At 42.0% G+C, this 24,720-nt stretch overlaps 1 protein-coding gene and 1 long non-coding RNA gene across 6 annotated transcripts in view; one reads left to right on the top strand and one right to left on the bottom strand.

Moving 5' to 3' along the window:
• The window catches only part of ELMO1 (engulfment and cell motility 1), a 497,188-nt gene that overhangs the window by 107,624 nt on the left and 364,844 nt on the right, over positions 1–24,720 (bottom strand). The window lies entirely within an intron of this gene.
• On the top strand, positions 13,550–18,114 carry LOC131482729 (uncharacterized). The gene is made up of 3 exons (XR_009247251.1): positions 13,550–13,662; positions 15,131–15,301; positions 18,051–18,114. It is a non-coding gene; the product is annotated as an uncharacterized LOC131482729 (long non-coding RNA).

The raw sequence follows: 24,720 nt of genomic DNA, 5'->3' as shown, positions 1-24,720 counted from the left end.
AAACAATAAGAGACCAAGAGTGCTTCTGGTAATAGGTAGGGGTGGATTAGGCCAAAGTTAGGAACCAGAAACTCCGTCTGTATCTCCCAGAGAGGTGACAGGGCGCAAGCCCAAGTGCTTGCTGCCCTCCCAGGAACATTAGCAGGAAGCTGGCTCCAAAGCCAAGCAAATGGGACTCAATCAGGTGAGATTCTGATACGAAATGCTGACATCTTAACCAACAACTGAATCATTGTATCACACGTTGGTCTCTGTTGTAATTTTCTAACATGAATTAAATCCTAAATTCATGCATCACCCTTTAATAATAAGTTTCCACTCTTTTCATACAGGTAATCATTTAAAATGATGATTCGTAGGCTATCCATTCACCATTTGAGAGCAGCTTTGGCTGTCTCCCGTAAGTGTTGGCATGGTGTGTTCCCACTGGTGGAGCTGCAACTGGGACCCAGTTCGACCTGAAAGGATCTTCAGCCAGTAAGGAAAGACCTAAAGATGTGGAGTGACATCTGTTCCTAAGAGGATCTAATACTACACTTGATCTTAGCCAAAAGGCTGAGGGGTGATGAAGAGGATGTAATTTTCCCCAAGTACTTAGCAGGCCTTTGCACCAAGGTGAAATGCAAATCGTGTAAGGTGTTTTGTGGAAGTCTGAGAAAGTCTTGGCAGGCAGGCAAATTGTGGTGATTAAATTTAGGAGAGAGAGAGAGAGAGAGAGAGAGAGAGAGAGAGAGAGAGAGAGAGAAGAGAAATGCATTACAGCTAAGGATCTAAGGAATCCTCCCTTTGACAGACATCTATTAAAGAAAAGTGCCAAAGGATATGCTTTAACCCTTTAAATTCAAACGCGCACTGTTGTTTCAGGACACATAGAAGAAATGCTTAGAAATGAAGGGAGTGAGTAATCAACAAGATAACTAGCCTAATTGGTTGCTTTTCTTCCTGATGTTTTAAATGGCTATAAGCATCGCACTTCAGTCTTTGGCTAAAAGGAAATAAAATCCAAGATTCCAGTGATTCTCAGAAGCAGTACAACCAAGAGATTTAAGCCTGACATTATTTGCTCACGGAATTTACTCTGAAATATATTTGGTCAGCTGTGCTTGGCCTCTGTGACTAGCTCTGTTTGTCCAAAGGCTAATTAGCTCAAAGGGTAAAAAGATCAGTGAGTTAATCCATAATCTCGAGTGACTGATGAAATCTAACTGCCAAATGGTGCTGGAGCAGCACCCTTTTCTAAGGGATTAATAACACATACTAGCTCCTCTCAAATAGGAGTCTTACCAAGGATGAGACAGGGAGAAACAAGAAATGACGCAAGATTTTTTCATAGGATCTCTCAGGCATTATATAGCAACTTTCACAAAGCTTCCAGAATTCTAGGGAAGCATGCAGGCTATATTCCAGACCCATGAAGTGGTCTGGAGTGGTCTCAGGCAGGATGCTGCTTTTTGGATGTTCAATAATTATAGAGAACTCTGGGGCTCAGCAGCGTGGCCTAGTGGCTAAGGTCCTTGCCTTGATCCCATATGGCCGCTGGTTCTAATCCCGGCAGCTCCACTTCCTCTCTGTCTCTCCTCCTCTCAGTATATCTGACTTTGTAATAAAAATAAAATAAATCTTTAAAAAAAATAATTATAGAGAACTCACTTGGTGTTAAGCATTAAAACTTTGCACATTATAAGATCATTTGGTCCTCACAACCATAATCTAGCAGGCCGGCTTTCTTCTGACTGATGAGTGAGGTCTACTGAAGCCTGTGGTCACACTGCTAGAGCTCTAGTTCCAGGATTTTTTTTTAAAAGATTTTTTTGGTCATGCAGATTACAGAGAGGAGAGACAGAAAGACCTTATATCTGCTGGTTCACTTCCCAAATGGCTGTAATGGCCAGAGTTGAGTTGATCTGAAGCCAGGAGCCTTTTCTGGGTCTCCCATGCAGGTGCAGGGTCCCAAGGCTTTGGGCTGTCCTCAACTGCATCCTCAAGCCACAAGCAGGGAGCTGGGTGGGATGTGGAGCAATTGGGACATGAACCAGCTCCCATATGAGATTCTGGCACTTGAATGGGGAGGATTAGCCAATTGACCAGGTCACAGTCTGTGTTTTTAACTGCTGTGCTAAATTTCAGCACAAGGTGAGAAATGGAGGTCAGGATCAAAGTGTCCTAGGCTTTTGTCTTCCATCTTATAAGCCACCCTATTAACAACTTGTGTGCATATCATGCGCTAATTTCAAAACAGAGCTATGGTGAACGTAAACATAAATCGCTGGATTCTGGGAAGTCTGTTAGAATCTGCTGAGTGGTAGTCTGCTGGGGCTGTCCTAAGGAAGCCCTGCAGAACAGCTGGCCTAAAGCACAGGAATGCATTACCTCACAGCTGCCAAAGCTGAAAGTCTGCAATCAAGGTGTCAACAGTTGCTTCTCTTGAGGGCAATGAGGGAAGCATCTGCCCCAGGCCTTTCTCCTTGGTTTGCAGGAGACATCTTTTCTCCCTGTGTCTTCTACCTCTGCACGTCTGTGTGCCCTCATTTTCCCTTTTCATGAGGAAGACATCTGTTATACGGGCTTGGGACTCACCCAGTGATTTCATTTTACTTGATTTTCTCTAGACAAGGTAATGTTTACATACTTGTACTCCAGCAATATCTTTCACTGGGGGTGGAGGGCACAATTCAAACAATAACGTGCCTCAAGATCCCTAGGAAGTTTTAAAGGTTCACTTAAGTCATGTAACTCACTGGGCAGTGCAGTCTGGCCCAGGCGACATCGGTTGTGCAGGTGTATACTAACAAGGCTAGCTCTCCACTTTCTCCTCCTCAACCCTCCCCTATCAACACCTGGATGACAGAAGAACCAATATCAGGAAGAACTTTTCTGACCTCTATGGCTTATCCCACTTACCCCAGAACTTAAGAGACCATCGGTTGACAATATCCAGTTAGGGTCCCACATTTCTATCAGGTCTCCATCCAGGTTGCAGAGAACAGCTTGTTAAGGGCTGAGCTTATCACATACGTCTTACATCACTCTATCAGAAATGAAAGGAGCTCCTGCCCATCCTCACAACCATGATCCTGTCTGCCAGAGTAGGGGGTCTGTCAACTCCCTACTTATAGTCACAATCTTTAATACCCTCTACTGTTAAGTCAGTATTCAAAATTCTTCATTGAAGTTGGAAGCCCTCCAAAGGATGTAACTTTTGTTACATATGTACTACAATGGGACATTTAAAAAGTGAAACTGTGACATCACTGTTATAAAAGGCATCATTAGATACACATATAGTAGTAATTTGAGATCCATAATTGCTAATTTGAAAATACATGAAGTTCTGCTTCAATAGTTAGAAATTTCACATTTTCATTTTTCCTTCTCAATCATGGGTCAGCCACCTTTTTCATGTAAAAGCTTCAATACTAAACGCTGTAGACTTCCTAAGCTACATCTGCCAAAGGTAATCAACCATAGCTCTGTAGTACAACAACAGCTGTGGACAACCTGAAACAGCTGTGTTCCAGGAAAACTATGCTATCAATATGAAGTGGGCTGGACTGGGCTCACTGTCTACCAACACTACCCTATAACTCAAATTCCCCCTCTGCTTCCCATTTTCCCCTATCTTAATTTCCTGCTACTCAGAATCCTATAATAATAGAACTCTATGCTTAAAAGTCAACTATTAATCATCCTGTCATACCTCTGAGGAAAAAAAAGATGTACATACTAAAACCTTATTTAAAAATACACTTCCTGTGAACAGAAGGTTCTAACAAAAATTCTCTTCTTGATGAAGTTTAATGGTACAACTCATATTACTATAAACTAATTAAAACATATGTTGCACACTTTGATAAAACATTATAAAACCCACGAGGAAGATACCACCAAGAACACATGTGTTAATGAGATGGGGATTTTTGGGAGAGGATTCCTATTCAAAGGGTCTGTCCGAAGTCCCTTCTGCTCGGAGAAGGATTGCATACTATGGATAACAAGCAATTGGAAGGTGATAAGGAGACCTTCCTTGCATCCAAGAGGAGAAGAACGCTTGGGAAAAACTAATGGGATGATGATAGCTATCACAAGATGATTCATTTTAATACAGAAGCTGTGAGTGTGGAAGTGGATTACATTAAAAGTGATTCATGTCTGCTTTTCCCTTGGAAAAGTCAACCAACCTTTCAGGAGGATGAGCATGGAGGTGGTGAAGTGCATCCATTAGCTGTAAGTGGTGCACATGGTGTTGAAATGGAGGCAACAGACATCAGTGACATGGACTTGGGAATCAGATACATTTGAAGTTTGCCACTTACTACATGGATAATAAGGTAATTCTTTAAGTGTCCGTTTTCTTACCTGAGAAAGAGGGTGTAACACTTTACAACTGCTGAAAGTGTCAGGAAATGGAGACTAAGAGCTGGAGTGGCCTGAATTCCAGCTCTCCATCGTTCGGGTATAGAGAGATACCAGCTCTTATGGTTTCCTGACTGATCACATTTCATAATTAAATACTGTTATTGTGGCATAGTGGGTAAAGCCAACACTGGCATCCTATGAGCTCTAGTTCAAGTCCCGGCTGCTTCACTTCCAAACTAGCTCCCTGCTAATGGCCTGGGAAAAGCAACAGAGGATGGTTAAAGCACCTGGCCCCTGACATCCCCTTGGGGTACCCCAATGCAGCTCCCTGCTAATGGCCTGGATCAGCCCTGGCTGTTGCAGCTATTTGGGGAGTGAACCAGTGGATGCAAGATATTTTTATTTCTCTACTTCTACCTTTCAAACACAAAAAAAAATTAAATGAAAGGGTTCTTAAGGCAGTAGCACATGCAGACATACACAAAATAAAAAATAAACTGCAACAAGAGGAACTTTTAATATGTAAAATTCCCTGCAGCGCACAATAACTATTGATAGGGCAAGTGTTTCTGACATTGATCCAACCTTGAGGCAAGTGCCAGGAGTCAGCTTAGAAGGACAATTCTACCAAGGCTAGGAGAGAGATCACTCCACAGAGTTGGTGGGTGGGTGTTTGTACAGTTAGGAACAGTGCTTGGATGGGGGCTAAGGGACTTGTATACCTACTGTCATCTATACCTTTGCACAGGTGACCTGAAATCTCACCACTTAGAAATTAACAGTTCCAAGTTCCTTCTCCCTTGAAAGTTCTAACACTTCAGAAATTTGGTTCATTGCAGTCTTATTTCATTTACTGCTTTGCAAAAACCAGGATGGAGTTCAGCTTGTGACTTTGCATGTTGGTTCAGTTTCTCTTAGGCATATGGGAAAATGAAGGCAGAAGGCAAAGATCGTTATTGGCCTATTTGTTTCCATCAATTACTTTCAAGTTATTTTCAAACAACCCTTACAAGGACCCAATTTTCAAAAGTGGGATTTTTTTCATTATGTCAATGGATTTGGAAACAAATGCATAAATGAATGTACAAATGAGTTAGTGAATACATACATAAATGTGACTTGTTGGAACTTTTTCTTATTGCAGCCTCCGTATTTTAAGAAATTCCAAATTTGAAGCCAATGATTCCATGAAAAAAATTTATATGCAGATTAACCTATAGAAATTTGTAACCTGTAGCTCTAGGCCTAGAGCAGTACCTGCTGTATGGTAAGCGTTTAATGAATATTGGTTGTGATATGTTCACAAATCAATTTTTCTGATCCCCATTTCGTTCACTTGTAATGAAGTGACTGTATTCTGCGACCCTCCCCTTCCTGCCCTTGGGCCCACTGAGCCAAGGTATAGAACCCTAGTCAGCCACTACTGTTGGACCCAAGCTATCGGCACATGAAATCTATTTGCCATCTCATTAACCAGGTTCCTTATAGTCTATGGTACTTATGAAAAGTAGGTGACTGGAAGTGACAGAGGAAGAAATCATCCCTTCTCTATTGAAAGGGTGCATTCATGCAGGAGTAGTGAGTACGTTGCTGGCATAGAGTGGGGGAAGGGAAGAAAGCCATTTAAGAAGTGGCTGGAAATTCATATACAGAGAAATAAAAAAAATCGGCACATTTTCAAAGCTTTTTATTATACCTTCAAGCAGAATACAGACAGACTTGGGTAGGATGACTATGGCTTGGCTATCCAGAAAGATTTACGAGCCATCTGCAGAGACCAGGAACATCTTGCCTTACAAATGTGAAATGCATCAATTATTTATGGCATGTCACAGCCCTCCTAGAAGCACAATACTGTTTGATCTTGACTAGCTTCCCAAATCAGTGACATATACTCACACATCACTACTTCAGAGCTTCTGGTTTCCCAGTTAAAAATGGGTTTCAATGAGTCCTCCCCCATTAACTAGGCTGAGCTGTTCGAAAATGTTCATCTTTGATTCAGTTTGTTATTTTCTACTCTCAACAGGCCCATGGAAAATTAACCCCTCCTTTTTTTTTTTTTTTTTTTTTTTTTGAGAGAGAGAGAGAACCCCTGTGTGGTTGGATCTCCAGCAGATCCTGGAATTCAATCCAGGAAGACCTATGAGGTGGTTCTGCAAAACTTGTTGTGTTCACCTTGTAGAGATGATTGAAGCAGGGCTACCGAAGCTACAATGGATATTTTATCACTTGTGTCAATCACTGTCTGTATCTGAGAAGTGCAATCCTGCTTCTACCATCATGAATACCAGGAAGGAGCCAATGAGACCAATTTTAGTCAGCTTTTCAACAAAATCCCTGAGACAAGCAACGCTTGTAGAAAAAGGAGGCTTATTTAGCGCACAAAGCTGGCTTACTGCACAGAGAGGCCCCATTTTACCTGTTGAGGCATCTGGCCTCACTGACACTGCTTAGATCTGAGTCCCTTGAGAGAGGGCTTGGACTTGGGGTACCCATATCAAAGCCCAGGTTCCACGAGCTGATGGATACACCTTTCCACATCAGCACACAAGATGCCAGAACTGCCCTGGATGTTATCCTCAGCGTTCAGCCGTAAGAATTCCAACTGAGTTGGAATTAAACTTTATTTCATTATGCCTCCAGGTCCGGGAAGGATGCCAGTGAGCAGCTCTCCTTGACAGGCCTCTCATCACTTACAGCTCAAAGGGAAAGAAAAGTGAGCTCCCCAAGTGCCAAGCTGCAGCCCTCCCCATCACACGGCAACACCTCCACCTCCAAGCAAGAGCTGTTGTTGGTGCCTCTTCACTGACACTCTGCATACTGATGACAACTCCCTGGTCTTTCCTTCCCCACAGAGGTGGGGAAAGGACACAGCAGAGGGATGAAAAGTTAGTTTCAGTAGCAAGCCAATTCGGACTTAGTGTTATGTTAAGAAGGATTCTGAGGTTCTGTTTGACTATCCTAGAAAAGAACGCTATGTCCAATAAAACATGGACCCTAGAGAGGTGGGTGGGTTGTGCAGAAGTTTGACATATATATAACAAAGGAAGTCACCAAATCTTTGCTCCTTAACCACATAAAGATGGAGAGAAGCCAAAGGTTAAATAATTTACAAACTTAATTAGTAAATTTGAAAATAACCCCAAGGCTTAGCTTCTAGAATACCATTCTGTTTTTCATATGGATGCTTTTCTAGTGTTAGATTGCTAAAAAAAAAAAAAAAACACACACACACACATTATTTGAAAAAAACCTCACAAATCGGACTTCAAATTGTAATAGTTATCTGAAGGAACTTACTGTAATAATTACAATCTCAAAACACTTCCTCTCATTTAATACTGAGGGTTTCAGTTCTTGGGGTGGCCAAATATCCATAAATATGCAAAGTGACTCCTCTTACTCTTTAGATTTTACCCTGCCAATGGTTTAAACAACTTGATCCACTGGTGGTCATTCAGCAAAAAAGGCGAGGCCATGCAATGAGAAGATGTAAAGAATCAACACGATTGATACCAACATGTATTTGTTGGGCCTTTCAATCCAGGTCTCCTTACAAACCGATGATTCCATTATGGGTGCTCCACTCTCTGCACAGTCTCACCCTGCTCAGCTGCCTAAAGCCCCACCTGCAAAAAATCGATCAACACACGGACACCAATTCAACAGAAAGGAATGGGAGTGTGGCTTTTATGGCCTCTAGAACCATGAGAATTTTTTTTTTAATAAATTATCCATTCTTGGATATTTTGTTGTTGCAACACAAAACAGACTGAGACATGGGGAAGAGTCACTCAAACAGGATTAAGTGGCAGAGCTAAGACCTTTAAGGACTGAAAAATTCCCACAGCAGGAAAAGTAGCCTTCCGAACCACTTGGTTACATACTGAGCTTACCAGGAGCAATGGATGGGTAAGGGCAAAGATTAACAAGATCTGCTTCTCTCTGTGATCAAAGCCAAGTCTTCCAGGTAACTCTAGGAGGTAGGAGAAATGAAGGAGGCAGAGAAGAGTTCATGGCCAAGTATAGCGTGTGAGCGGGTTCTCTGAGTGTCTAGCCCTGTTCTTACCCAGTAGGATATTCATTAAACAGGTGTTTATAGAAGCTTGAACGTGTGGCTAGTGTGACTGTGTGTTTCACTTTAAACTTTATTTCATTTCAGCTAATTTAAACTGAAAAGCCAACACTCAATTTGGTTATTGGAAACCTTTAAGTATGTGTGGAACAACTTACATACGTGAATTTATTTTTTAGCTATGCATTTTATGAAATCTGAAGACATATTTCCTATGAAATGCTTGTATCCAATTTATGCAATACTCTAAGTATAAAATACGTGTCAGATTTCAAAGACAACGTTAAAAATTCAATGTAAATATTTCATTAACAGTTTTGTAGTTGTATGTTGCAGTAATAAAATTCATAAAAAACCTGTTCTTTTTTAAAGGTAACTAGTAAGAACAAATGAAACCACATACATAACTTGCATTATGCTTGTACTTCCATTACATAGTGCTAGTTAGAAAAGTATCTGACATACTGTTCCTGTGACACATTTTTAGCGTGGTTATTAAGGTTGTTTTCCATACATGTACAAGGGTACAGTAAAGCTAGAAGGTGCACATATTCGGCAAACACAGCAACAACTCATGTTTTTAAAACCTGCTACGAAGATTGCTTCCAATTCCTTTTCTGTCTTGCAATGTAATCTTGCTTATAACCCCTTCTATCATTTTTTATTAATGTCACCTTCACTGTGCATGTCAATTTATATGACAGATAAAGCAGTTTCTGTGTTTGAAGTGGGAGTGGAGGATTTACACTCCCACCTAGCTCCACATCACCCCAGCAGCCATCAGTGCCCTCCTTAGAACTCAGAGCAGCACAACTTAAAATCATTTCATCAGAGGAGTTTCAGGCTTAATTTTTTTGAAGATTTACTTATGTTTATTGGAAAGTCAGATTTACAGAAAGAAGAAGAGACAGAAAGATCTTCCGTCTGCTGCATCACTCGCCAAGTGGCCACAATAACTGGAGCTGAGCCGATCTGACGCCATGAGCCAGGAGTTTCTTCAAGGTCTCCCATGTGGGTTCAGGGTCTCACTGCTTTAAGCCATCCTCCACTGCTTTCTCAGGTCACAAGCAGGGAGATAGATGGGAACTGGAGCAGTGGGGATATGAACTGGTGCCCACATGGGATCCCAGCAGCGCATGCAAGGAAGACAAGGATTTAAGTCACTAGGCTATTGCACCAGGCCCTCAGGTCTAATCTTTTGGAAGCTTCAGCTGCTGAGGGCAAGTTCATTCTCACTTGATGGACTCTACTTGAGTGACCTGCTTGCAAGGTCTTCAGAAGGCATGGGAGCCTGGTGATTCCCACAAGCAATGTGGGTCATGCCCCCAAAGCAGTTACTCCCCTATTCCTGCTTTGTTACATGCTCTCCAACCTTCTGGAGACTGCAGGTCATTCCTGGCAAAGGACAACTGTGGAAAACCTGTGCCTTACCACTTCTCACAGTTGGCCCAACAGGAGCTTGTGTTAACTAGTTAATGCAACACAGTGGAAGAAAGTCATGTATCACGCAACATGAAGACAAGAAATAGTGTCTTTTGGTGGTGAGCTTTTACTTAACCAAACATCTTCTAAATGTCATTATTCATAATTCAACCAATGACCTTCGAATACCTCCTTGATTTGACTTTAATTATTGTGATGCTCGTTTAATGCACGTACCTGTGGCCTGAATCCACTTGGAACACTGGCAAGCTAAAGAGAGCATTTTTCCCTACTCCTTCACTCTCCCTTCATACAGATGTAGAAACAGGAAAATCAAAATGCATGCAATACCAAGTATTTTCCAGTTCCTTGCTAGGTAACCATGGGTAAGGTTCTTCATATTTGGACAACTTACTTCCTTCATGTATTATTCCTGTTGGGGATGGTGAAATTTAATCTAAATGAGTTACTATATAAACACATATAATGTATTGGGAAATACCTGGCCCCTAGGAACTACTCAAGGGAAATTGGGTATTCTTCTTATGATTGATTTCACTCCAATTGCTGAAAGCAAAGAGAAATTCTATCACTCAAATGCTCACTCCTTAATTCTAGGGCTTGAATTCACATAGCTATATTCTCCTTGATTTGTATTGGCCAACTTTGATGTCACCTAGAAAACCTAGGGGAATTTATTTTACTTTATTTTCACAATAAACACTGCATCCTTCAAATGCCAGGAGGAGGCAGTGAGAAGCCATGGGCAATGATTACAAGAGCCAGGCTCTCATTCTGGCTCTTAAAAGAGCACTTTCATTTCAAGTTCTATGACCCTAGTTTCAACAAGAATCCAGGTTTAGCAAGGACAACACCACCAGGTTCTAGAGTTATTTTCAAGATTTCTTGATTGGCACCTTAATTGAAAAGGCCTAGGACCTGGTTCATGTATCAATGTAACTGTTGAGGCCAGCAGTTGGTTGGTTTGGGGTTATCACAGTCTTCAGTAAATCCATTTGAATAAAGGAGATTATGAAGTTGAGGGCATTCTAAATTCCTGGGTATCCCCCTTCACTCTGAATGGTCGAACTAGTTAAGTATTATGTGACTGTGCATAACCGTATTTTCTTAGGGGCAGGAGAGTATTCACAGTTTTCACTTTCTTAAAGAGTTCTGTGATACAAATATAGGTTAAACACAGTTTTAGATCCCTTTTCCCCATGCTTACTACTTCAAAAAAAGGCTGGTTTCTTCCCTTCTTCTTGCCACCAGGTGCCACCAGATGCCAGCAGTTCACTCATGTAAAGTGACACCACTGGGGGAGGGAAGGGGTTAAAGGAGGATGGAGAATCATTGGCACTGCATGCATATGCACCAGGAACCAGATTTCCTTAAAAATTGTGCACGCATGAGGGTACACACACATACCTCTGATCAGATGGAATTCTCAAAGGGGCCAACGGGCCTGGAGCATCTTAGGATTAGGTGCTAAGTGACATCTCCAGAAAGGCCTTTAGGTCATTACCAAGTCACTGACCTGGCACGCACAGGTGTCCTGAACCTATGGTTACCAACAGTCAGGGAACTCTCTTTTTCCCCTTGCAGTGTCAGCTCTGCTTCTCTAACCGACACGGAGTAGAAGGCATCTCTTTGCCAAGTCACTCAACTACCCTCATCCTGCCTTGAGCCATGCACAGATGAAAGCTTCCTAATTCTTTTATTTCTTTAATTGTACATCGCAAATCCCATTTAGGACAGAGTAGATTCCATTACAGAGCCATGTGAAGATCCATAACTCTTTTTTCTGTCAAAAGAACATTTCTCATGTACAACTGTCTCACATGCATTTCTTTTTATATCAGAGAACAGTGCTTTGATTTTCCCCTTTGTTACTTCAACCCAAGTGGACCATCAATAGATGACACCAAGTATGCTGTGCCGCTTTCTAACACATGAGAGAGGAAACCACATTGTTGATCGAATGCAGCACTAGCCAAGGAAGACAGAAGACAGATCTTCGACAGAGAAGAAAGCCCCGAGTGCAGCCACCGCTCTGCGCCTGCACGAAAGCAACACCTTGTGTCTCCCAGCTCAAAAGCATTACAGTGTCCCTGGAATCCTATGCTCTGCTTAGGTTCTGAACTGCCAGCCACAGACCTTTTCAAGTTTGCAGCCAGAAGGGTCACTAAAGGAAAAGAGTTTCTCCTTCCAGCACACCGTCTTTCCAACACTGCTTTCTTGTTCTTTCCTGTTTCTGCCCAACAACAACAAAAAAATATTAAATTTCATCAGTATTGTCAGAAAATTAAATCCTAGGGAGCATGGCAATAGCTTAGAGCATCCCTTCCCTGGCCAAGAACCAAGCCTTGAATATAACTTTGCCAGCCTTCTCTGGCTTTCAGAGGTTTGAAAGGATGCACGAGTCATTTCAAAGAACGCCTGTTCACTGCTGTCATCTTTCTGCCTACACTTCAGCTCATGCTTGCAATTAATTAAAAAAATTCAATTTGCAGAGTGGCTTCATGAACAGAAGGGACATGACCTAGCTCGGTGGCACATTTACCAAGCAGAGAACAGTAGTGCTCGGAGTGGAGACACATCTCTCTGGGGCTGCCTGCAGAGGTGTTTGACAGATCACTGTCATAACGTCTCTCTTCACAGTGCAAACACCAGCACCACCATCAAGCTGCTCCAGGCTCAGTGCCCATACCTTTCTCTCTCTTCTAGGCAATGCACAATGTTGACTCCTATTCATTGAGTTTTAGAAGCATTTTTGTTTGCAATGCATGAATACCCCCAGAAGATCGAGCAGAGCTCTGACCCTCCCACTAATCTGAACTAGACAAGTCATGTCCAAGTATAATGCATGGCCAGCTACCAACCCGATCAGACCCAAGCAAAGCATGCTGCAGCCTTTGGAAGACAGAGTCTCTTGTGCAACATGGAATGTCTGCCCTCCCATGTGCTCGTTCCAATCCAGTTTTCTCAGCAAACAGTAGGACAAAGCTAGCAGGCAGATGTGTAAGAGTGACGCGTACTCACCAACCTCCTGTAAGTCCATCTTCGTAACTACAGATTCTGCTTCCAAGCTGCTGCCACCACAAGACGACTTAGAGTTGTCCCCCAGAGGAACAGTGCGCCGGAAGAGCAGATGGTTCCTGAGTGAGCTTGTTCATGAAACAGGTTTCCAGTTGAGCCATGTGAACACAGACCCGCTACACACCTTTGAATGGCAAAAACTCCAAGTCCAGAAGAATAAGCATGTAGCTTTGCTTATGTTTATGGAGCTGGAGCCCAGGGGTGCTCCGATTGGCAGGAGTCGAGGAAAGATCAGCCAATCAAAGAGAGCCTCCATTTCAGGGGAAACTCCTGCTCATTTATTTAGCATCTTCAGAGACCATCGGCTTTTCTGGGAAGAACATTTCTCTGATATTATCAGCAGAGAAAAAGGAATAACTTCATTTCTATTTTGTTGCCCTGTGCTTTTGTCAATGCATGCCTAGCTTCCTTCCTCGATACTTCTCAATAACCCCACCTTTTCACATAAGTAACTAATAAAAATAAATGAGAGGAAGAAAAAAAAGCAAGAATGGGCGGCAGGCTGGAGATAGTTCATATTCATCAGCCTCCACCTTCTCGGGAGACGGAGTTGGGGAGGGGGGATGCCTGGGCTCAATAATGACTGATTCCGTTGCCATGGAAACAGACTGGCTGCAGCGAGTTGGATGCGTGTACAACATCTGCTGCCAGACCCCATAATCAGCTGCCATCTCATCTCGTCCCCTCTACTCCACTTTTATTTGATTGTGAGTTTGCTTACTTCCACCTTCTCTTCGTACCCAGATTATTTTTTTTAATCCAGAAATGTCGTATCTCTGCCTCACGGTGGCACACATCAGGCAAGCACAACAGGGGTGTTTATGGACTTGAGAACGCATGCACACCACAGTGCATCCCAGCAGGGGTCCCGGGAGGCTCTGTACTGATTCCCACTCAGGCTGTAAACAAACATTAATGGCCTCCACCCCTAATTAAATTTGATGGTCATTTCTAGGTAATGACTTGGGATATGTTTTACAATATGTGTTGTCAAGAGCCTTGAAAGCCCCCCCGCAAAAGTTTGCACACATATTTCTCAGAGGGTGCTGCTGTAAACCTCTGACACAAAGCCCTTGAGCCAGAAGGCTTAGGGGAGATTTTGTAAGCACAGGCTTCAGGCTGTACTCTTTCCTGAATCAGCACCTCACCAAAGCGTCCCAGCACTGGGGATCTCCCTGGATTTTTCTCAGGCCATTTTCATCCTCCCGGACTCCGCCCCCGCTTGCTCCAAATTCTCTTGGTTGCCTGAGCAGAATTAATTTCAAGGATTCTGAATATGCTGTCATTTTTCTCAAGCAGCAGGGGCCGCCACTGAGCAAGGGATGGCTGTCGGCCTGATCAGACTCCAGAGGCTGAACAGAGGGTGGGAATACCATGAAGGAGGCCCATGTACCTCCTCAATTCTACAGAGATTGTGGTGTGAGGGAAAGAAGTAAGAGAAAGGAGTTATTCCCTGCCCTAGTGGTGCTCAATCAGAGCCTCACGGTAGCCTCTAAGCAGGAGAACTTCCTTTTCCGTGACAGTCCCTGCAAGCCTCAGCTCCGCGGTACTTTCACGTGGAGATGCTTTGGGAGCGGGTGGAGGGCTATAGTGTGCATGGCTCTGGGCCCTGAAGTCAAGTTGAAGCATGTAACCTCTACACATGCCCTGTCCTAAGACCAACTATAGCGCTGGACCTCTTTATTCTTGAATGGCACCCACCTATTTCCAGATGTCCAGTTGGAACCCTAGTCATGATGTTGGATTGGCTCTTTTCAGAACTGGATTTCCCTTTTGTCTATGTGCTACAAATTCAGGAAGAAAATCTTACCCAAGTTCTGTCTGCCAAGCACCCAACTCCTATATTAGCAACTTTTTTCTTAGTTTGGACTAACCAGCTCCACCTCACAGAGCTGTGGATAGCTCAGATTTCCTCTGGTGCTTTTCTGACACATCTCTCTGAACCTGGCCTGCCTGTTCTCCATGCCATAGAGGTACCCAACCATCTCTGCCCTCTCACCCCCTGAAACTGCCCAGATGCCAACTATTTTATGCAGAAATGTTTTCATCCAGTTTTTTTCTCTCAACCAATATTCAGTAAGTTTTTCAACAATTATTTTGTGAATATCCACAAGTGAGGGACCTACGCTGGTGGATATTACGTGATTCTGTCTTACAGCCTATAGGCGAATGCAGAAGAACCATAAAACAAGGATACAAGGCATAAAGGAGAACTAGGAGCTACATGTGCTGTGAACACAAACCAGCAAGAAACGTCACACAGTCAATGCTGTCAGGAAAAGTGCCTCATAGGAAGTGATACTTAAGCCAAGGTCTACAGGAAGAATAAAAGTTAATGAACTGAAGGTAAGGGCAAGCCTATCTCAAATAGTAGAGAGTATCTGCACATACCTGATGGGAGGGAGTGCGGCATCTTTGGAAACTTTAAAGAAGCCAAATGTGGAGTTCAACTGAAACAACGGGGTGAAGCCAGACCAGCCACCCCTAATCACCAGTGGAGGAGCTTGTTTTCACCTTGCAAGCAATGAGGGTCCACTGCTGTGCTCTGTTAAAAGACCCCTTGCTCCTCAACACACCCCCCCCCAATAGATTTCTCAGTTGATCTCAATTGATTACTGGAAGATTATCAATCTGATTGAAACAATATCTCAAGAAATAAGCATCATTCTTGGCAGCTGATTTTGACTAACTAAATTAATCCTCACCAACCCATGAAATATTACTACTATTACTATTACACAGATGAAAAATACTGAGGCATAAGGAGGTTCAAGTTTTAAGAAGTAATATCCTTAGGATTTGAACAAAGGGATTTCAGCTCCAGGCTCTCTTGGTGTAATTCACAGAGGCCATCTACAAGGCAATGATTTGAACTTCTCAGTCAAATGCAGATTCCTAGAGTCCCTGGCACTCATCCTATACCAGAATCTCAGGGGTGACCTATAAACATCTTTTCAAGAATTCTAGAAGGTTCTTTCTTCTAAAAAAATTATTGGAAAGGGAGGGCAGCAGGAAGGGAAGGAGGGATGAAAGGAAGGAGAGGAGAGAGAGAGAGACAATGTCCCATTGGTTGGTTCACTCCTCATGTTTAAAACCAATCCAGTTCTACAATATATGTGGCAGGAACCCAAAGAATGGAGCCACCACCATGGCTTCCCTGTGTCTGAATTAAGTGTCTTCAAGGTATACCATGGGGAAGGGCATCATTTTGATGCTATTGAGAGAAGCACGCAGTACCTCATGAAGGCACATAAATCTCACCAGTACCACTAGAATGATGTCATTATCTTTAGAATTATTCCAGATTTTTGCTGTACTTGCAACCTGGAATCAAAGCCACAGGTGGGTCTGCAGCACAGCTGGAGCTCCACAGCTACACTGCTGATCAGACGTTTGAAGCATGGGACTTAGAGAGGTCACATTCACCAGGGAGTTAGACACTATGAGATCCACCAGCAGTGAGGGAGGTAGACCACTTGTTACGTTGTTTTTAGATAGCTTTTTCTAAGAAAACTCATTTCTAAAACAACAGTCTGATTTCTCACCTCCACTCCCATCTACTTTAAAGGTAGCCAGTAAGCTGTTTTGGTTCTTCTCTCTGAGCATAGTTTTAGTTTTGAAAATTAAGCAGTTTCATTGACATTTCCAGAGTGGTAGTTTCATTCAAGATAGCTACACTGTCTTTGAAGAAATTTCAAAAGAATTTTTTTTCAGGGAAACTTGTCTAGTAAATTTGTTACAGGGATCACACGTTTTAGCATTCAATTAGTTAATGAGGTGTCATTGGTTATTCTTCCCCTTCTAGATGATGTATAAAAGAATGTGTGTATGGGTGCATGTGTTATACAAAACTGTTGCTGAATCTCAATGAAAGAAACTTGGATTTTACTGGCTTGATATTTGGACTGCTTGTCAAATTCCTAAGCTCTGGCATGAGGCTGTGTGTATATATGAAACAGACTTGTAGCACATCAGCAAGTTGAACTTTTTCATATTTATGATGAGCTGTGTATAAACAGGGGCAGGAAACCACAACATCAAAATCTAGGGAAAACCCTAGAATTTAGGAAAAACACTCCAGGTATCTGGATAAAAGAATACTTCTTTTTCATTTCATGCCCACATTATACTTTGTATTGCTTGGTTTAGGTGAGCACTGTTGGTACTATTTATCCTGTATTTTCTGGGGGCGCAGTCAATGTAAAGAAATTTTATTTTTTGCCATACATATGGTTTGTTAAATACATCATCACTCAATCTGATGTAATTCATATACCTTCACAATATTTCCAAAATAAACTCACAAATCAGAAAATAAAGTCATTGTGTACAAAAGTTTTCAAACTGTCCAAATTTTCCTCACTCCACCTACAGGTGTTGCCTGACATGAGTATCTTTTATGTCCAACATTTCAATGGGAGAAGATAAGATGATTCCGTTTACTTTGCCTTAGAGAAGTGGCACTGATATGGCCATACTTACCATTTCCCCACCCCTAGGACAATCCTGGTTGCCTCCACAATGTGGGCATGTGTTTTATCAGATGCAGGCTAACTTCAGGCAGAGACTGGGTAGAGAATGATTCCCACATACTGTGACATGGCTACAATGGATTCCAATTTTTTTGGTTGGTCCATTCTCACCATCAGGTCACAAAAGGTCAAAATCCCATGAAGTAGGGTGTGTACTGGCGCAGGCTCACATGCAACTACATGTTTGTCTTTAAAAAGAAACATACACACACACACACACACACACACACACACACACACACACACACACACGGACTTCAGCTCCATTACAGAATCCAGGCCACTACAGGCTGCTCTAGATTATATTTCCCAAGGGTCTAAGACTATAGGGTCAGAAGTGGGGACCCTGCACTGATGCATTACAAGCACATTTTTCATTGGCTCAATTCAATTGCTTTATTTCATTGAAGAGATACTGGGGAGATAATTCTCTACTCATTTGGACCTATCAGTATACAATTATCTTTAATTATTTTATATGATACATTGTTCGAATTTTAAAAATGCAAAACCTCAACTAAACATGGTTAAGGGTAACTATCTTGCATCTTTTTATCCCCAAGGCAAGAAAAATCAATAAGCATTAAAACAACTCCTTGCATAGACAGCTGCTCATTTCCTCATTCCCATGGAGAGATGAACCAGAGCAGACGAACAAAGTCTGCTACCCTGCGGCATTATCTCTGGCCTCGGGAGGTGAAGCTCTGTGCGAGAGACCTGGACAACCATGTGGGAATAGTGGGTCTCCACAGCCAATGTTAGTGGAAAGGCCCCATTTCCAATCAGAAGACCCAGAGCCCATATTTAAGTAATTTGCTTACACTGGCTGGCAAGCAGGGGACTCAGGTTTCAAATACAGACTTTTGTCTATGGGGTGCTACAAGCATCACACTGCACCTGACCTCACAGCCCCCAAGCAAGCACCTGGAGCAGAAATGTTCTCTAGTCATCCTGTGACTGAGCTATGAAATAAGATGTGCTAGTGTGACGAGTTTCATTTCCTGCACTTTGTGTGAATCTGTTACTGTCTGCAAAATGCTGAAAATGTATACAAAACCTATAAACACATCTACAAAATGCAACCTCAGCTGCAAATACATCTGCAGTACATACATTTGTCTTTTTCTCTTCTAGAAAGCCCACCAATGGGTGATCCTGGCTTTGAGGGTCAAGATCAGAAAGTCCCTCCATCATAATACACCATATCAAATGATCAAATGGTTTAACTGGAGGGACATGTGGGGACCAGCAAAACAAGCTCAAGATGAGGCTCCTTTCTTAATGCTTTCAGAGGGATACTTTGTGACATTCTAAAAACCTACCATCTTGCCAATTCACATTTTCCAAATATACCATGGGAACACATTCCAGAATTGTAGATTGGTGAAAAACCATGCCAAAAAGAAAAAATGAAAATGCCAACAATTCTCTACTAAGTCTTGCCAAGCACATCCATTGGCAATATGGTGGCAAAACACTGCTGGGCCAACACTAGGATATTCTTTTAGTGGTGCAAATTGGGAAATGGTTCTAGCCATGGGGGAAAGTGAAGCTTCTGGGCTGTGCTTGCATCTTTCTTAGTTTTCAGATGTAATGAACAATCCAACCTCCCTCCAATGCTGAAACACATCAATTTCACGTTAGAATAATTTCACACCTTAAGAAAAAAAATGAGTTTCATATTCTCAATCTGAACATTCATTTCAGATTGTGAAGATCAAACCCATGACTCATTGAATGTTATAAATGGTTAAACACTGAATGACCCTACTTTCTCTGCTCTCTCTGCTTACACATTTATAGGAATTTGGGGAGATCAAAAGGCTCAGATAGTGCATTGATGCTGGTCACTTCTGACAATGAAAATTACACTGACCCCAAACAGGGTAAGATTAGAATGAGTGGAAGTGGGAAAGTTTGTAGAGCAAGAGATAAAGGAGCTCAACAGGAAAAGCAGATTCCGTCTATCCAGACCATCAGGGAGGAAGTGGAAGATTCCAGTGACTCAGGTAGTCAACTCCAGTGAGGTCATGACTGAAGATGTGTAATGGGGTAGGCAAACCATAGGGGCTTGAAAGGGGATCCAGAAGGTTTACTCAGGGTCAAAAAGAGAACTGCAAGGTGAAAGAAACCCATACGGAATTCTGCGGTGAGTCCTGTCTAAACCAAACTATTCTTACTTTGTCCCTTGATAAGGAAACTGGTTTTATCAGAAATCAGTACGCTCAGAGTTTCATTAAACATAAGCAACAACCCATCACCTCCATAGAAAAAATGAACTCAAGGGTGTACCTGGTCAGAGAGAACCATCACTACCCCCAAAGGGGCAGACTCCTTCGTAAACCCGTCTTCAATCAATCTTCTAATTCCTATTCAAGGAAGCTTGGAAAAGCAAATGATGGTCCCTACACAAATCACACTGTTTATTTTGAAGTCACCCAAAACATGCTCTGCAATTTACTTTGTACAAAAATTAAATTCAAACAAAGACACAACCTTATCTATTATTCAACACTTTTCTGTATATTTAAGCCACTAATTGTAGAAAGCTAAAAATAAAAATTTTTCTGAGGAACAACAACCAATCCATTCCCATAAAATGCTAAAGCATTTCATTCTTAATGCCAACTCATCTGAAGGCAAATATGAAACATGGATTCCAAAATGCATTGCTTATAATTCTCTCCATAGTGACAAACATGAGAACTGTGAAGCAAATATTTCAAAGAATCACATTTAACTATGAAGAAGTGTGCCTATCTATGATTTTTTGAGACTCTGTTAGGAGAGAGACACATCTCAAATATTTTGAACATATACTGAAAAAATACATTTTATCAAAAAAGATCCAACTTACAAGTATGGAATTGGTGTCTATTCCATAACCTAATATTTAGGAAATACTTATTATGTGCTTTCACTAGTGGATTTACGTCTTTGCCTTAAAGATAATGAAGTTCCATTACTGCACTTTCTTTTCATGCATTTCATTTCATCCTTTTCCCATTCTGCTCACCTGGTGATCTACTCACACGTCGAAGCTCTTCTCAGTAAAGTTCTTCCTCTCGGTAATCGCTCCTTGACTTATTTCCGTTTGGTGTGTGTGCTTTTACTGGTGCCCATTATGTCACTGCAAATTTATTTCTTCCCAGAATTATCCCCAACTCAGAGAATGCCTTAAATCTGACTTATTAGTTTAATGTAAAAAATATCATCTCTAGATGCCTTTCAGATTTTAGTCAAAAAAGCAAAATCAAGCACCGCTATACCTAGGGATATTATGAAAGGCTTCTGAATACTTTTCTATCATTCCAGCCCATATCATGGTGAAGAGGGGGAAGAGGACACCTGAGAAGCGATTTATCCCAGTCCTCACCCATTCATGCCTCCTCCCACTCCACCTATCCCAACCCAAGAGAGCAGGGTGAACAATTCTCCTGAACTCCCCCCACCCCACCTCTAACTTTGGAAACCGATTTTATAAGCAGTCTCAGTGCTGTGTTCTCTCCTGTAGGCAGTCTGTGTTGGTTTTCTAGAGATGTCACGTAGATTCAGAACATTGAATCTACAATGTTATGATACATTTAAATAACAGAATGATAGACTTGAGACTGTTGGTGAAGGACTATACTATCGTAATAATATAGGAGAAACAGTGGGGGAAGTGTATTGGTGAAGATGGGAGGGGAAATCCCTGAGCCTATGGAACTGTATCAAGAAAAATAACAAGAAAGAACTCCCTTCCCATTAATGAGTCTTTTTCATACTCAAATTGAGAGGGTTTTTGATGTTAGTACCACTTAACTTCAGGCTGACATGCCAGGCACTAACTGGGCAGCACAGCTGGACCACACCCACATTTTATTTTAAAGAATAAATAGCCTGAATTTATAACGTAGGATGTCAAGATCACAGAAATCCTGCTAGACCAGCACTACTAATCAAAACACGCTTAGAGCTGGGTGACAGTGCTACCCACATGCACACTAAACACGCTACAGTGTTTTGTTAAAAAAATAAGAGTAAGACCATGCATTTTTTGGTAAATGCAAAACCTTGAAACATAATAACAAAAATACTGATTAGTAATACTATGAAAAAAATCACTTTTGAGATCATCCAAGCCATTTTAGTTTATGTTTTCACAGAGTTAAGTTATGATGTTACTTCTTGATTTCCCCATGTTTAATACAAAACAAAAATCTTTTCACGGGGCCTGGCAGCGTGGCCTAGCGGCTAAAGTCCTCGCCTTGAACACCCTGGGATCCCATATGGGCGCCGGTTCTAATCCCGGCAGCTCCACTTCCCATCCAGCTCCCTGCTTGTGGCCTGGGAAAGCAGTTGAGGACGGCCCAAAGCTTTGGGACTCTGCACCCATGTGGGAGACCTGGAAGAGGTTCCTGGTTCCCGGCATCGGATTGGCGCAGCACTGGCCCGTTGTGGCTCACTTGGGGAGTGAAACATCAGATGGAAGATATTCCTCTCTATCTCTCCTCTCTGTGTATATCCGGCTTTCCAATAATACTAAATCTTTAAAAAAAATCTTTTCAGGTATTTGGATACTACTCAACAACCACTCTGAGTAATTGGAAAAGCCCTGACACAGAAGTAAACCTGGCCATTAATTGTCGTATCTCCACTGCTCGAGTTCTGGGTTATTTCTATTTTGTGTTCCTACACATTGCAATGCCACAGTCAACTCTGTGTACACTTCTGTGCCTCACTCTCCCTCCCCTATGATTCTAAACTGCTACACTGTATCAAATGAATTTATAAATTAGATTAGCAACCTTGTCCCCACAGATTTCTGGGAATTCTATTGAAGTGTCAAGGCTCCTGCTAGTGGAGTAGTAGTGAGGGACCCATCAGAATGAATGCCAATTTTCTTCCTTCCTTCAGAAGAACCAGCAGGTCTTTCATTCCATATGGAAGGGGCTATGTCCGGGAGCTGGGAGCCAGAACTCCCCAGCCTCTGCCAGCCTGGCCTGGACTGTGTCTGGGAGCTCCTTGGTCCCTCATGGATATACAGGAGCATATGCCAGCAGCGCTGGCATTGTTTTTGCCAGATATTAAAAGAGCAAGACAAAATCTTTCAAAGCAGATTTTTAAAATTTCTTTCTCAGACAGATATTAATTTATATGTGTATTTCATTTTATTTTCAGATATTAAAAGAAATCACTGTACTGCAGAATCACTCTTTGGCCTATCATATCTTAGGTAATGATATCCTTTACTTACAGATTCAACTACTTCTACAAGAGGCAAACATGCTTTGCTTTTTGCCCCATTTTCAAAAGTAGAGTCCAGGAGGAGAGAGGGGGATAGATCTGTGTAATCTAAGACCATGGTGAGCAGCAAGCACATCACTGTGTATAAGCACCTTGCTTGGGAAAGTGGCTTAGGACAAAATGTGGAACTTCGTGATGCTGGAAGGAGCTGAAGGCTGGTGAATACAGGACAGCAGTGCTCTAGAAAGGCATTTCTGGCAACTGGGGGAGGGAAGAGAACTTAAGAGGTGGATCAGCAGATGCAGGAGGACAACTAAAGACAAACATAGTCTACCCCAGAGGTGAAGGTGGCAGGAAAGCAGGGTCATAGCAATGAAAGGCAGACAAGGGCTTACACACCAGCAGACTAGAGGGCTTGGGGACCCACTTCAGAGAAGAAGTAAGAAAGTCAGAGTTGGATCATTCCTGGATTTCAAGTCCAGGAGACAGGAAGTTAAAGAGCACAGGGGAAAAAAAACCAGCAAGATGGAAAGAAACAAGAATAAGGAATTTAGTTTGGGACATGCCGATTTTCAGGTATGTGTGGACCATCCATAAGGATGGAGTTCAGATGATGAGGGTGGCAGGATCAGCAGCGGACAGGGACATGTGGACAGGGACAAGCAGGAGCTGACTGCCCACCTAAAGAAGCAATTACAGTAGGTGGGTGAGGGTGAACATGGCAGTGGGGGTGCGGATGGGGGGAATCAGAGGGTAGAGGTACAAAATTCCCTGTAGAGAATTCAGCGGTGCAGGGACAAATACTCAGGGACTAGGAAAGACCTTGAAGAAGGAACAGGTCTGAAAACTTTCGTTTCAAGATGAGTGCAATTATTGGTTTATATTTAGATGGAAAGGAAGAGACGGGGATGAGGGAGGATGAGAACAAACATGAAGGTGGAAGGGATCAAAGATATATTTTAGTAAAATTTTGGATGCCTACCTTCTTCATCAGAGTAGGAATTCATAACAATGTGACTCTTTCCAGTCTTAAATTTAGCACAAATGACTTCTCTCAATTGCTACTTATCTCTTAAAAAGCACTTGTTATGTGTTTCTGTGTATACATTAGTGTATTATTTTGGAGTCATATTTCTCTTTTTTAGCCAAGTTTTATTTTTAATTGTTTTTTTCTTCAGATTGTTTCTAAAAGATCACTAAAAAAACCTTGAATATTGGCAATTACTTTTTTCATATACATACATACATGTACCAGACACATATCTGCATGTATATGTTATGTTTATGCATTTGTGTGTGAGTGTGTATATATATACATATATATATATATATATATATATATATATATATATATATATATTATCTGTGCATTCTGCAGACATTTTGCATGCATGCTCATTTCCAAACTCACAATGATATAGGTCTTAGGGGAAAAAAAAGGGGCCAGCAGGGTCATATGCAACCAAATAAGCAAATAAAAGCTGAAGTCTAAAACTGTCCATCACAAACCATTCTTTGTCAAAACTAATGGCTTTGGACCTGGCATGATGGATGAGTGGCTAAATCCTTACTTGCATACATTGGGATCCCATATGGGCATCAGCTCATGTCCTGGCCACTCCACTTCCCATTCAGCTCCCTGCTTATGGCCTGGTAAAGCAATAGAGGATGGCCCAAAGCCCTGGGATCTGCACCCATGTGGGAGACGCAAAAGAAGCTTCTGGTTTCAGGTCAGCTCAGTTCTAGCCATTGCAGCCACTTGGGGAGTGAATCAGTGGACAGAAAAATCTTTCTTGCTGTCTATCGTTCTCTATGTAGATCTGCCTTTCCAATAAAAATAAGTAAATCATTTTAAAAAGAAAAATAATGGCTTTCTGTGATTCAGTAAGTTTCAAGGACTGTGAAAACATTCTCATGCTTTTTAGAGGCACCTCTCTCTCTGCTGCTGTTTCCTTTTCAGTGAGGGCAGAAGAAGGATCGCAATGAAAAGGAGAGACAGTGAAA

Source organism: Ochotona princeps, chromosome 20 (assembly GCF_030435755.1).
Source record: "Ochotona princeps isolate mOchPri1 chromosome 20, mOchPri1.hap1, whole genome shotgun sequence".
In the NCBI taxonomy this organism is placed as follows: domain Eukaryota; kingdom Metazoa; phylum Chordata; class Mammalia; order Lagomorpha; family Ochotonidae; genus Ochotona; species Ochotona princeps.
The sequence above is the reverse complement of the archived record's forward strand: the minus strand, read 5'-3'. Positions and strand labels throughout refer to the sequence as shown.